The following is a 10531-nucleotide window of genomic DNA, read 5'->3' as shown; positions in this document are numbered from 1 at the left end:
GTGTGGTGAATGAGTTGCGGTTGCGGCACTTCTTTTTTCTGTCACAATGTACTTGTTTTTTTTAGCATGACCATAATGTACTGCTCCCTCCATCCAAAAAGAATGTAACTATAGGAATCGTACCGGTCAAATTTGCTAAAGTTTGACCAAGTTTATAATGATTAGTATTAACATTTGTGTCTCAACCAAGATTTATTATGAAAATATATTCCATCATTAATCTATGATACTTATTTTGTACTATAAATGTTAGTATTTTTGTGTACAACTTTGGTAAAAGTTGAAATCGGTTGACTCCTCTGAAAACGAGAATTATATTCTTTCTGGGACAGATGGAGTAGTAAAATTTGACTAACGACCATGCGCCAACAAGTGCATGCAGGGCCACAAATCCATTGATTTTATCCATTTGTCTGAACACATATACAATTTGCTGCTTCTTTTTTTTGGAAGCACACGTCCATTTTACAAGTAAATTTGTGAAGACCACCACTCAATATTCTTCATGCCATGAGAATGGACTACCTTATTCCACAGACAGAACACTCTTCTGGGTGTTGGAGTCGTTTTTTTAACATTTTTTTAAACTATTTCCAAATTTGACACTGTTTTTTTTATTTTTAAATCTAACGCTTTTGACCACGCCTATTGCCACGGCGTGGCTAAACAACGCTGCCGCGCCATGCATGGTGGCGCGGCAACGACGATGACGTGGCAGGGGCATGGGCCCTGACCGGCTGACGTGGCATGCGCTGCCGCGCCGCACATCTTGGCGCGACACGGCAGGGCCGACTTAACGTCGTGCCTCGAGCCTCCCTCCCTCTCTCTGCCTTTCGTCGAACAGAGGTGAGGGCGCCCGCGCCGCCCCCCTCCCACCCCACAGAAGTCTACCGCCGCCCGGCCCTCCCTGCCTGTCTCCCTCCCTTCCTTCCCCAAGCTTCTCCTCAGCCTTGGTCACGGTAACGATGCTCTTATTTGTCGTTTGAATGGTGGATTCTAAGATTATGAATGGTAGCTAGGGTTTGAAGGATAAGTATATTTGGGCTAGGGTTTGGAGGAAAATATTAGTTCGATTTTGTCATTGTTAAGGTTAATTAGTTAGTTAGAAGCATGTTACCAAGTTTAGTGTGAGGTATTATTTTAGTTGTAATGCAAATGGTTCTCCTTTATATTAATTTGTGATGTTTTGATTGATGTTAAATTACAACTGTTTTATTAGATGCAAGACATGTATCGGGTGCAGTTGTGGTGAAAACGGAGTCGTCCTAGAGAATTATACCCCGACACGTCTAGCAAAGATGCCCCCTGAAAGCATCTAGGCCCCTAGTTGGGTTTCGGTGATTAATGACAATACGAGATTACTATGACTAACGTGTGTTTTGCAAAGACAATTAAGTTAGGTCATGGTAATGGCAATTGATTGGGCAATCATGGTTGTCATGCCCCTACGATGGAAATCATTTCGGTTTTCAAAAGATGGACGACAAGGTTAAGGATGGACTAGTTCTAAGTGTTGTTTGGTGTTGAAGAGACACTTAGAGTAATTTAGGACTTTGTTTTTCCTTTGGTCATACTATTAAGGGAGGTATGAACTAGTAGCTTGACCTAGGTGAGTCTAGTGGGTTAGGTGTGGTGCACACTTGTCAAATCTAGCACTAGGTAGCTCCTAAGTAGCCCTTAGATCAATTGGAGCAAACTTCATTCACATATAATTTTGAGTTGGAAGTGAATGAAGGGTCAAATGTTGACCGGACGCTAGTTTCGGTGTGACCGAACGCTGGTGCAGAGTCCGGTCAGTTCATTTGATCAAGTGAAGTCGTCTAGATGCGACCGGACGCTGAGTGAAATGTGACCGGACGCTGGGTGCCAGAGTCCGATCAACTCCAATAATGTTCCAGAGAGGGAGAATCCAGATCGGACGTGTCCGGTCAGTGCTGACCGGACGCTGGTCAGGTTCCGGCTACTGACCGGACGCTGGGTGCCAGAGTCCGGTCAACATTAGTAAGGTTCCAGAGAGCAGTTTTTGTGACTAGACGTAGGTCAGAGTCCGGTCACAACATAACAGCTAAGTGGCGGGGAGAACTGACCAGAGTGTCCGGTCACCCCTCAGAGTGCTGACTCAGGCACATAACGGTTCATTTTGAATGAGGGGGTATAAATACTTCCTCTATTCATTCAAGGGAGTATTCTTACCCATTTCAACAGCTGAGAAACACCCTTGAGAGTGCCAAGGAGAGCAAAAGCCTATTGAGATGATTGAGATTTGAGAATCCAAGAGTAAGGCCTTATTAGTGAAAAGAGAGTAGCAAGTGTGCATTAACCCTTCTCATTAGGCTTGTTGTGGTCAAGTGAGAGTTCTTGCTTGTTACTCTTGGTGATCGCCATCACCTAGATGGCTTGGTGGTGATTGGGAGTTTAGTGATCATCTGACGGAGCTTGTGGATGACCCAACTCAAGTTGTAAGCGGTTGTGGGTGATTCACTACGACGGAGTGTCGAAGAATCAACCAGTAGAGAGCACTTGATCCTTGCGCGGATCAAGGGGGAGCTACACCCTTGCGCGGGTGCTCCAACGAGGACTAGTGGGGAGTGACGACTCTCTGATACCTCTGCAAAACATCATCGCGTTCCTTCTCCTCTCTTTACTTTGAACATTTACTTTTGAGCAATTCAATTCTTGTCTTTACATTCTTAGAATTATCATTATACACTAGGATTGAAACTTAGGGTGCTAAACTTTTGTGCGATAGATCATTAGAATCACATTCTAGGCACAAGGGGTGAAGTGAGCTAAGTGTAGGGTTTAATTATTGCAAAGAATTTTAGAATTAGCTCAATTCACCCCCCTCCCTCTTGGGTATCTTAATTCTTTTAATTGGTATCATAACCTCGTGCTCATGTATTTAGGCTTAACCGCCTAGAGAAAGATGTCTCATGGGGATGGTCCTCCTCCTATCTTTGAGGGAGATGATTTTCCTTATTGGAAAATCCACATGGAGGCGTATTTAGAAGCTCTAGATGTTGGAATTCTTAGAGCCGCCTCTCAATGTTTCCCAAAACCTAGGGATCCCACGCACCTTCAAGGCGATGAAGTGAATTACAAAAAATGGAATACAAAGGCTAGAAACATCATCTTTAGAGGCCTTTGCAAAGATGTGTTTAACCGGGTGAGGAACCACAAAGACGCCCATGCACTATGGTCGGATATTTGTGCGCTTCATGAGGGAACTAAGAGCGAGCATCAGGAACGCTATCATCTTGTTATAAAAAAAGCTTAATTCATTTGCGATGCTTCCGAAAGAAAGTGCTAACAAAATGTACTCACGCTTAAATGTTCTTGTAGAGGAAGTCAATGGGCTTGGACTCACTCAAATGCAACCATCTGATGTTGTAAGAAAAATCTTGAGTGTCCTCTCCATTGATAAATATGGGCATATTGTGACCATGCTTCATCAAGGTGATCTTTCCACCGCTACACCAACTTAAATCTTGGAAAAGATCAATGCTCATGAGATGTACATGCACATCATACCACAAGATGGCTCATCCTCTACCAAGAAGAAAGACAAAGACTTGGCATTCAAGGCTAGCCAAGAGAAGGGCAAAGCAAGAATTGAGTATGAGAGCTTAAGTGATGATGAAATTGATGATGCAAGTATTGCTCTCATGGTGAGAAGAACCGCCAAGATGCTAAAGAAGTTCAACAAGAATGGAATCAAGTTTGATGGCAAGAAAAAGAAGTTCTTCACTAGCACAAGAAGGAAGCCAATCTTCAAGATGGATTGCTATAATTGTGGAGAACTTGGTCATCTAGCTCATCAATGCCCCATGCCCAAGAAAGACAAGTAAAAGAAGAAGTACAAGGGCAAGAAATATGACTCAAGTAATGAAGATGAAGATGAGAAGAAGAAAAATAAGCCATACAAGAAGAAGGATGGCAAGAAGGACTTCCACAAGAAAAAGAAGAATGGTAAGGCATACATTGTCGGTGATTGGCTCATGGACATTGATTCATCAAGTTGTTCATTCGATGATGATAGTGACAATGAGAAGGTGGCCGCTATCGTGATTGACTCTTCATCATCTTCACCGACACCACCACCATCATCCTCTACACACCTATGCCTTATGGCCAAGGGTGAACGAAAGGTATCAAATGATGATGAAAGTAGTGGCGACGAAAATGCTTGCAATGATAATAGTGATAGTGATGATGATGAATTTGAATCACCTCCATATGATGATCTTGTTAAATTGCTAAATCAATAAACTAAGATCATTAGAAAGTCAAGAGCTAAGAATAAAAAGCTAGAACTTAAGAATGACTCTCTTCTAGCTAAACGTGACATAGCGGAAAAGGCTAGTGTTGAGCTTAGAGAAGCAAATGATGCTATGTCATCCAAACTCAATGAGCTCAAATCTTCTAAGAAAGAGCTTAAAGATAAACATGATAAACTTGAGGGGATACATAATGAGCTCATCACTAGCTATAAAATGCTAAAAGAAGAGTATACAAATCTTAAGATCAATCATGATAATCTTATTATCTTTCAAGAGTTTTTATCCAATGAGCCACATGATGCTACTAACGATGTTGTTAAGATTGATATAGCTACATCATATGATGATTTGATTATTGAGAGCATTGAGCAAGGTTCTAGTAGCAAAGGCAAGCAAGTGGTTGAGTCCGATGACTATGATGAGTATGTCAAGATCAAGAATGAGAATAAGAAGCTAAAGAAAGATCTTGAGAAGCTATCAACCACCAACACCATTGTGTTAGAGAACCTTGATCATGATTATGATGTAGAGCTCAAGGAAGAGAACAAGAAACTCAAAGAAGAGAACAAGAAACTAAAGATGGAGAAAAATTATGATGAGCTAAAAGAAGAGAACAAGAAGCTCAAGTTGGAGAAAGAACATCTCAAGATTGGCTTGAGCAAGTTCACAAGAGGCAAACATCTTCAAAGTGAGTTACTCATGAACACCGTCATGAAGATGGATAGAAGTAGAATTAGATACTTGGCAAATCAAGAGAAGAAGGCTCAAGCTCAACAACAACATAAGTCAAAGCCAAAGCCAAAGAGGTGTTTTGAGTGTGGATAAGAAGGCCACTTTGCCCATGAGTGTCAAACTCTACCACCACAACCCTTGCCCAAGCATGCTAGACCCTTTTCTTTCAATGCTCATTACATGCTTAGAAAGGACTCTAATGGAAAAAATGAAAGTTATGTTCTTAGGACCTCCCAACAAGAATAGGCCTAAGAAAATTTGGGTTGCAAAGTCACTTGTTGAGAAAGTCAAGGGCCCTCAACAAGTTTGGGTCCCTAAACAAGCTTGATCTCTTGTGTGTAGGTGAACTACAAGACCGGTGGAAGTCATTGGGTAATTGATAGTGGTTGCACACAACATATGACCAGTGATCCTCATATGTTCACCTCACTAGATGAAGAAGTAGATGGTCAAGAAAGAATTACATTTGGAGATAATTCAAAGGGCAAAGTTAAAGGATTGGGCAAAGTGGCAATATCAAATGATCATTCTATCTCAAATGTGCTATATGTTACTTCTTTGAGCTTTAACTTGTTATCTGTTGGACAATTGTGTGATCTTGGCTTCCAATGCTTGTTTACCGAGAAGGAAGTGGTTGTATCTAAGAAAGATGATGATCAAGTTATATTCAAGGGATTTAGATACAACAACCTATATCTAGTGGATTTCACCTCCGAAGATGCTAACTTGAAGACATGCCTATTCACCAAAACATCACTTGGGTGGTTATGGCATAGAAGACTTGCTCATGTTGGGATGAGTTTACTCAAGAAGCTTATGAAGAATGAATTGGTGAGAGGGTTGAAGGATGTGAAATTTGAGAAGGACAAGCTTTGTAGTGCATGTCAAGCCGGCAAACAAGTTGCAAACACTCATCCTACAAAAGCTTTCATGTCAACAACAAGAGTGCTAGAGCTCCTTCACATGGACTTATTTGGACCAACAACATACAAGAGTTTGGGAGGAAATCTTTACTGTCTTGTGATTGTTGATGACTACTCAAGATATACATGGGTGTTCTTTCTTCATGACAAGACCGAGGTTGCTTCATGCTTCAAGAAGTTTGCCAAGAGAGTACAAAATGAGTTTGAAGTGAAGCTCAAGAAGATTAGAAGTGACAATGGTAAAGAGTTCGACAACACAAACATTGAAGCCTATTGTGATGAAGTTGGAATCAGACATGAAGTCTCCACAACCTACACTCCTCAACAAAATGGTGTAGTTGAGAGAAAGAACCGAACACTAATCACACTTGCAAGAACAATGCTTGATGAGTACAACACACCTAAAGCTCTATGGGCAGAAGCTATCAACACCGCATGTTATGCATCCAACCGCCTATTCCTTCAAAAGTTTCTTAGTAAGACACCTTATGAGTTGCTCAATAGGAAGAAGACGGACATCTCCTTCTTTAGGGTGTTTGGTTGCAAATGCTACATTTACAAGAAGCGGCAACACACAGGGAAGTTTCAAAGACGTTGTGATATTGGTTTTCTTGTTGGTTACTCATCAAAGTCCAAAGCATATCGAGTATTTAATCATGCCACCGACTTGGTTGAAGAAACATATGATGTGGAATTTGATGAATCTAACGGCTCCTAAGGAGCACATGAGAATCTTGATGATGTAAGTGATGAACCATTGAGGGAGGCTATGAAGAACATTCTGGTTGGAGACATCAAGCCTAAAGATGATGAAGGTGATGTATAAGTGATTGATCCACCTTCTTCATCAAATATGCCACAAGATGGTGATAAAGATGGGAGAGTAGAAAATGAAGAAACTCATGTCTCTCATGATCAAATGGTGGCACAAGCACAAGATGTTGATGCTCCACAACCTCCCCCTCAAGTGGTTGATAGAAGAAATCCACCTCTACTATAAGCTCATCCACAAGATCTCATCATAGGGAGTCCATCAAAGGGTGTAATGACTCGATCTCAAAAGCTTGCTTATTTTATTGAACATCGCTCTTTTGTCTCTTGTGTTGAACCTAAGATTGTAGAAGAAGCTCTTCAAGATTCCAATTGGATAAATACCATGCATGAAGAGTTGAACAACTTCGCCCGCAATGAAGTTTGGACTCTTGAAGAGCGATCACAAGGTGCAAGAGTCATTGGAACAAAGTGGGTGTTCTGCAACAAGCAAGATGATCAAGGCGTTGTTGTGAGGAACAAGGCAAGACTAGTTGCAAAGGGATTCTCTCAAATTAAATGGTTGGATTTTAGAGAGACCTTTGCACCCGTTGCAAGACTTGAAGCCATTTGTATCCTCATTGCATATGCATCGCATCATGAAATAAAACTATATCAAATGGATGTTAAAAGTGCATTTTGAATGGCTTCATAAATAAACTAGTCTATGTTGATCAACCTCCTAGGTTTGAAGACCCTAGATATTCTAATCATGTTTATAGGTTATCCAAAGCGCTATATGGGCTTAAGCAAGCCCCAAGAGCTTGGTATGAGCGCATTCGGGATTTCCTTATTGAGAAGGGCTTCACCATTGGGAAGGTCGACATCACACTTTTCACCAAGAAGCTTGATGGAGAGATCTTCATTTGTCAAGTATATGTTGATGATATCATCTTTGGATCATCAAATGAAGATTCTTGCAAAGAGTTTGGTGAATTGATATCGAAGGAGTTCGAGATGTCTATGATTGGAGAGTTTACATTCTTTCTTGGTTTTCAAGTCAAGCAAATGAGAGAAGGGATTTTTATCTCTCAAGAAAAATATACCAAGGATCTTCTTAACAGGTTCAATATGGATGAATGTAAGCCAATCAAGACACCAATGCCATCTAATGAACATCTCGACCTATATGAGAGAGGTAAAACGGTTGATCAAACTCTCTACCGCTCTGTGATTGGTAGCTTGTTATATTTAACCGCATCTAGGCCCGACATCATATTTAGTGTGTGTATGTGTGCTAGATTTTAAGGTAATCCTAAGGAAGCTCATTTAATTTCCGTTAAAAGAATTCTTAGGTACCTTAAGCACACACCAAGCATTGGCCTTTGGTATCCCAAAGGAGCTAGATTTGAATTAGTTGGCTATTCCGATTCGGATTATGCCGGTTGCAAAGTTGATAGGAAAAGCACATCCGGAGGGTGCCATTTGCTTGGTAGATCACTTGTGTCTTGGTCCTCAAGAAGCAAAATAGTGTGGCTTTGTCCACCGTCGAAGCGAAATACATTGCCATGGGTGCTTGTTGTGCACAAATACTTTACATGAAGCAAACTTTGCTAGACTATAGTGTAGTTTTAGAAAAAGTACCTCTTTTGTGTGACAATGAGAGTGCGGTAAAGCTTGCTAATAATCCGGTTCAACACTCTCGCACCAAGCACATAGATATCCGCCATCACTTTCTTAGAGATCATGTTGCTAAGAATGATATTTGACTAGAAGGTGTAAGGACCGAGGATCAATTGGCGAATATCTTCGCTAAACCGCTAGATAAGGCTACATTTTATCGGTTGAGGAATGAGCTCAATGTGCTTGTTTTTAGCAACTTCACTAGAAAATGAGCTTATGTTGTCCCTTGCATTGCATTGTAATATACAACATGTTTATTTCTTGGTAATGCATTTAGGGCTTGTCTAACATGGTTAAGATAACCGCCGAAAAGCGTGTGAAGAAGCTTAACCTTGGATCAAACTTGACAAGCAACTAGAATTACTTTCAAGTATTGCACTGCATATGCATGAATGTTGTTTTGTCGTTTCTCTTCAATCACTCTTTTATTGTCTATTTTCTTAAAAAGAATTATAGACTAAGGCAAAATACTTTGAAAATTTTGAGGGTTTGAGAGGGGTCACTCACATCAGTTCCAATTGATGTTTATTTGGGTCTTATTGAAGTTGGGACTTGATTGGGAACAGGCAGCATGAAGGAACTTTGAAGATTTGCTGAAAAAGAGTGACCGGACGTTGCACCGGACTCTGATGTCTAGCGTCCGGTCAGTTCACAGGTGGTGAACCGTTGCTGCGAAGGAGTGATCGGATGCTGAAACAATTCTTTCCCTGTGTCCGGTCAGATGACGTCCCTATGTCCGGTCAAGCGAAGAAGAAGATCTAAGGATCATCCAGACTCTAGCTGCGTCTGGTCAGTAGTGGTCGGACGCGTCTGGTCGTGACTTGGGAGGTCTTCAAGGTAATAAATAAACCATTAACTCTTTTATGAGTATATGAGAACCACTTAATTCAACGCGAATCAAAACTTAATGCACCACCGCTATTACTAATACTTCTAGATAGTCTATACCTAATAATAAAGAGGCTGCCGTAATTTTTTTTTCTTCAACTCCGATCTCTATTCGAATTCTGGTTTTTTGACCGGTAATCCACTTTTCAAAGTCCTATTCAGTTTGGATCTGATCTTTAATAATTTCCCTTTCCTTCATCTGTGTCCGTGTGCAGTTTTGCATTTGTTTTGGAAACTGACGGCCTAACGGCCGTCGTATCGTATCCGAACGCGACTTCTTCTCTCAGCAAATACTACATACTACACCGAAGCTCATACGGAGAGCAGGTCAGTAGAGAATGTGACTCTTCTTCTTTCTATAAAATACTACACGGAAGCTCATAAAAGCACCGGCCTTTGTACTGGCATCTCTTGGACTTTGTCTTGGAGATGGAGAGCGCGGCGCTGACAAAGTCAGCAAAGCACGGGAGCTCCAGCGGCGGGCTGAGGGGCAACGCTTTGGCCGTGCGCGCGTGGGAAGGTTACAGGCGAGCGTCTTGGGACGATGTCGCTCGTGCATCCAGAGCGTGGCGGCGTAGAAAAGCCTTCTCTGTTGGAACTGGCCGCAGCACGCCATGGAGGTTCGCGATAAGCTTGAGCGCGGTGAGCGGGTGTGTGCCCACGCAATGGTGACGAGCTCGCACACGGGCTACGCCGGCGAGTCGGGGACGACATGGAAGAAGAGATCGAGACAGGGGTTGTCGGAACTCGGAACTCGCGTAGGTGGCCAAGTTGTTTTCTGTCGACGCTAGCGTGGACGTACGGTGTTTGCGACAGACGACCAGCAACGCGTACCCAGACGGCGACGAGAGCTAGCACATGATCACATACCATGTGTGTGCATGGTGGATATTTTTTCTATATGTTACATGAATCATTTTTTACAAATCTCCTTGTTACTTCTATTAAACAAAAACTTTTTAAATACGTTTGTGTTGCATGTGCTTGTCCACTGGCTAAGTATAGTATGAAAAAATTAAAAGCTGCTTGGTTCGGATAAAAGAATAAAATTGGTAGGAGATATCCTTCAATTTTCTCATCAATTTGTTCTTTAGTCTTCTTACCGAGAAGAGATGACATCAAGGACAACTCTAGACCTATAGCATAATACTATATTGATGTTTGGCGTGCATTCTACGTTTATCTAATTTTTCCCATCTTGTAGATTTTGACCTGGTTTATCAAGTTCTACCTGAGATGTTTGATAGGTTATTAATTAGCTTGGGCAGTTTGGAA

The sequence above is a fragment of the Miscanthus floridulus genome, chromosome 3 (assembly GCF_019320115.1).
Source record: "Miscanthus floridulus cultivar M001 chromosome 3, ASM1932011v1, whole genome shotgun sequence".
Taxonomy (NCBI): Eukaryota; Viridiplantae; Streptophyta; class Magnoliopsida; order Poales; family Poaceae; genus Miscanthus; species Miscanthus floridulus.
Note: the sequence above shows the minus strand (reverse complement) of the source record.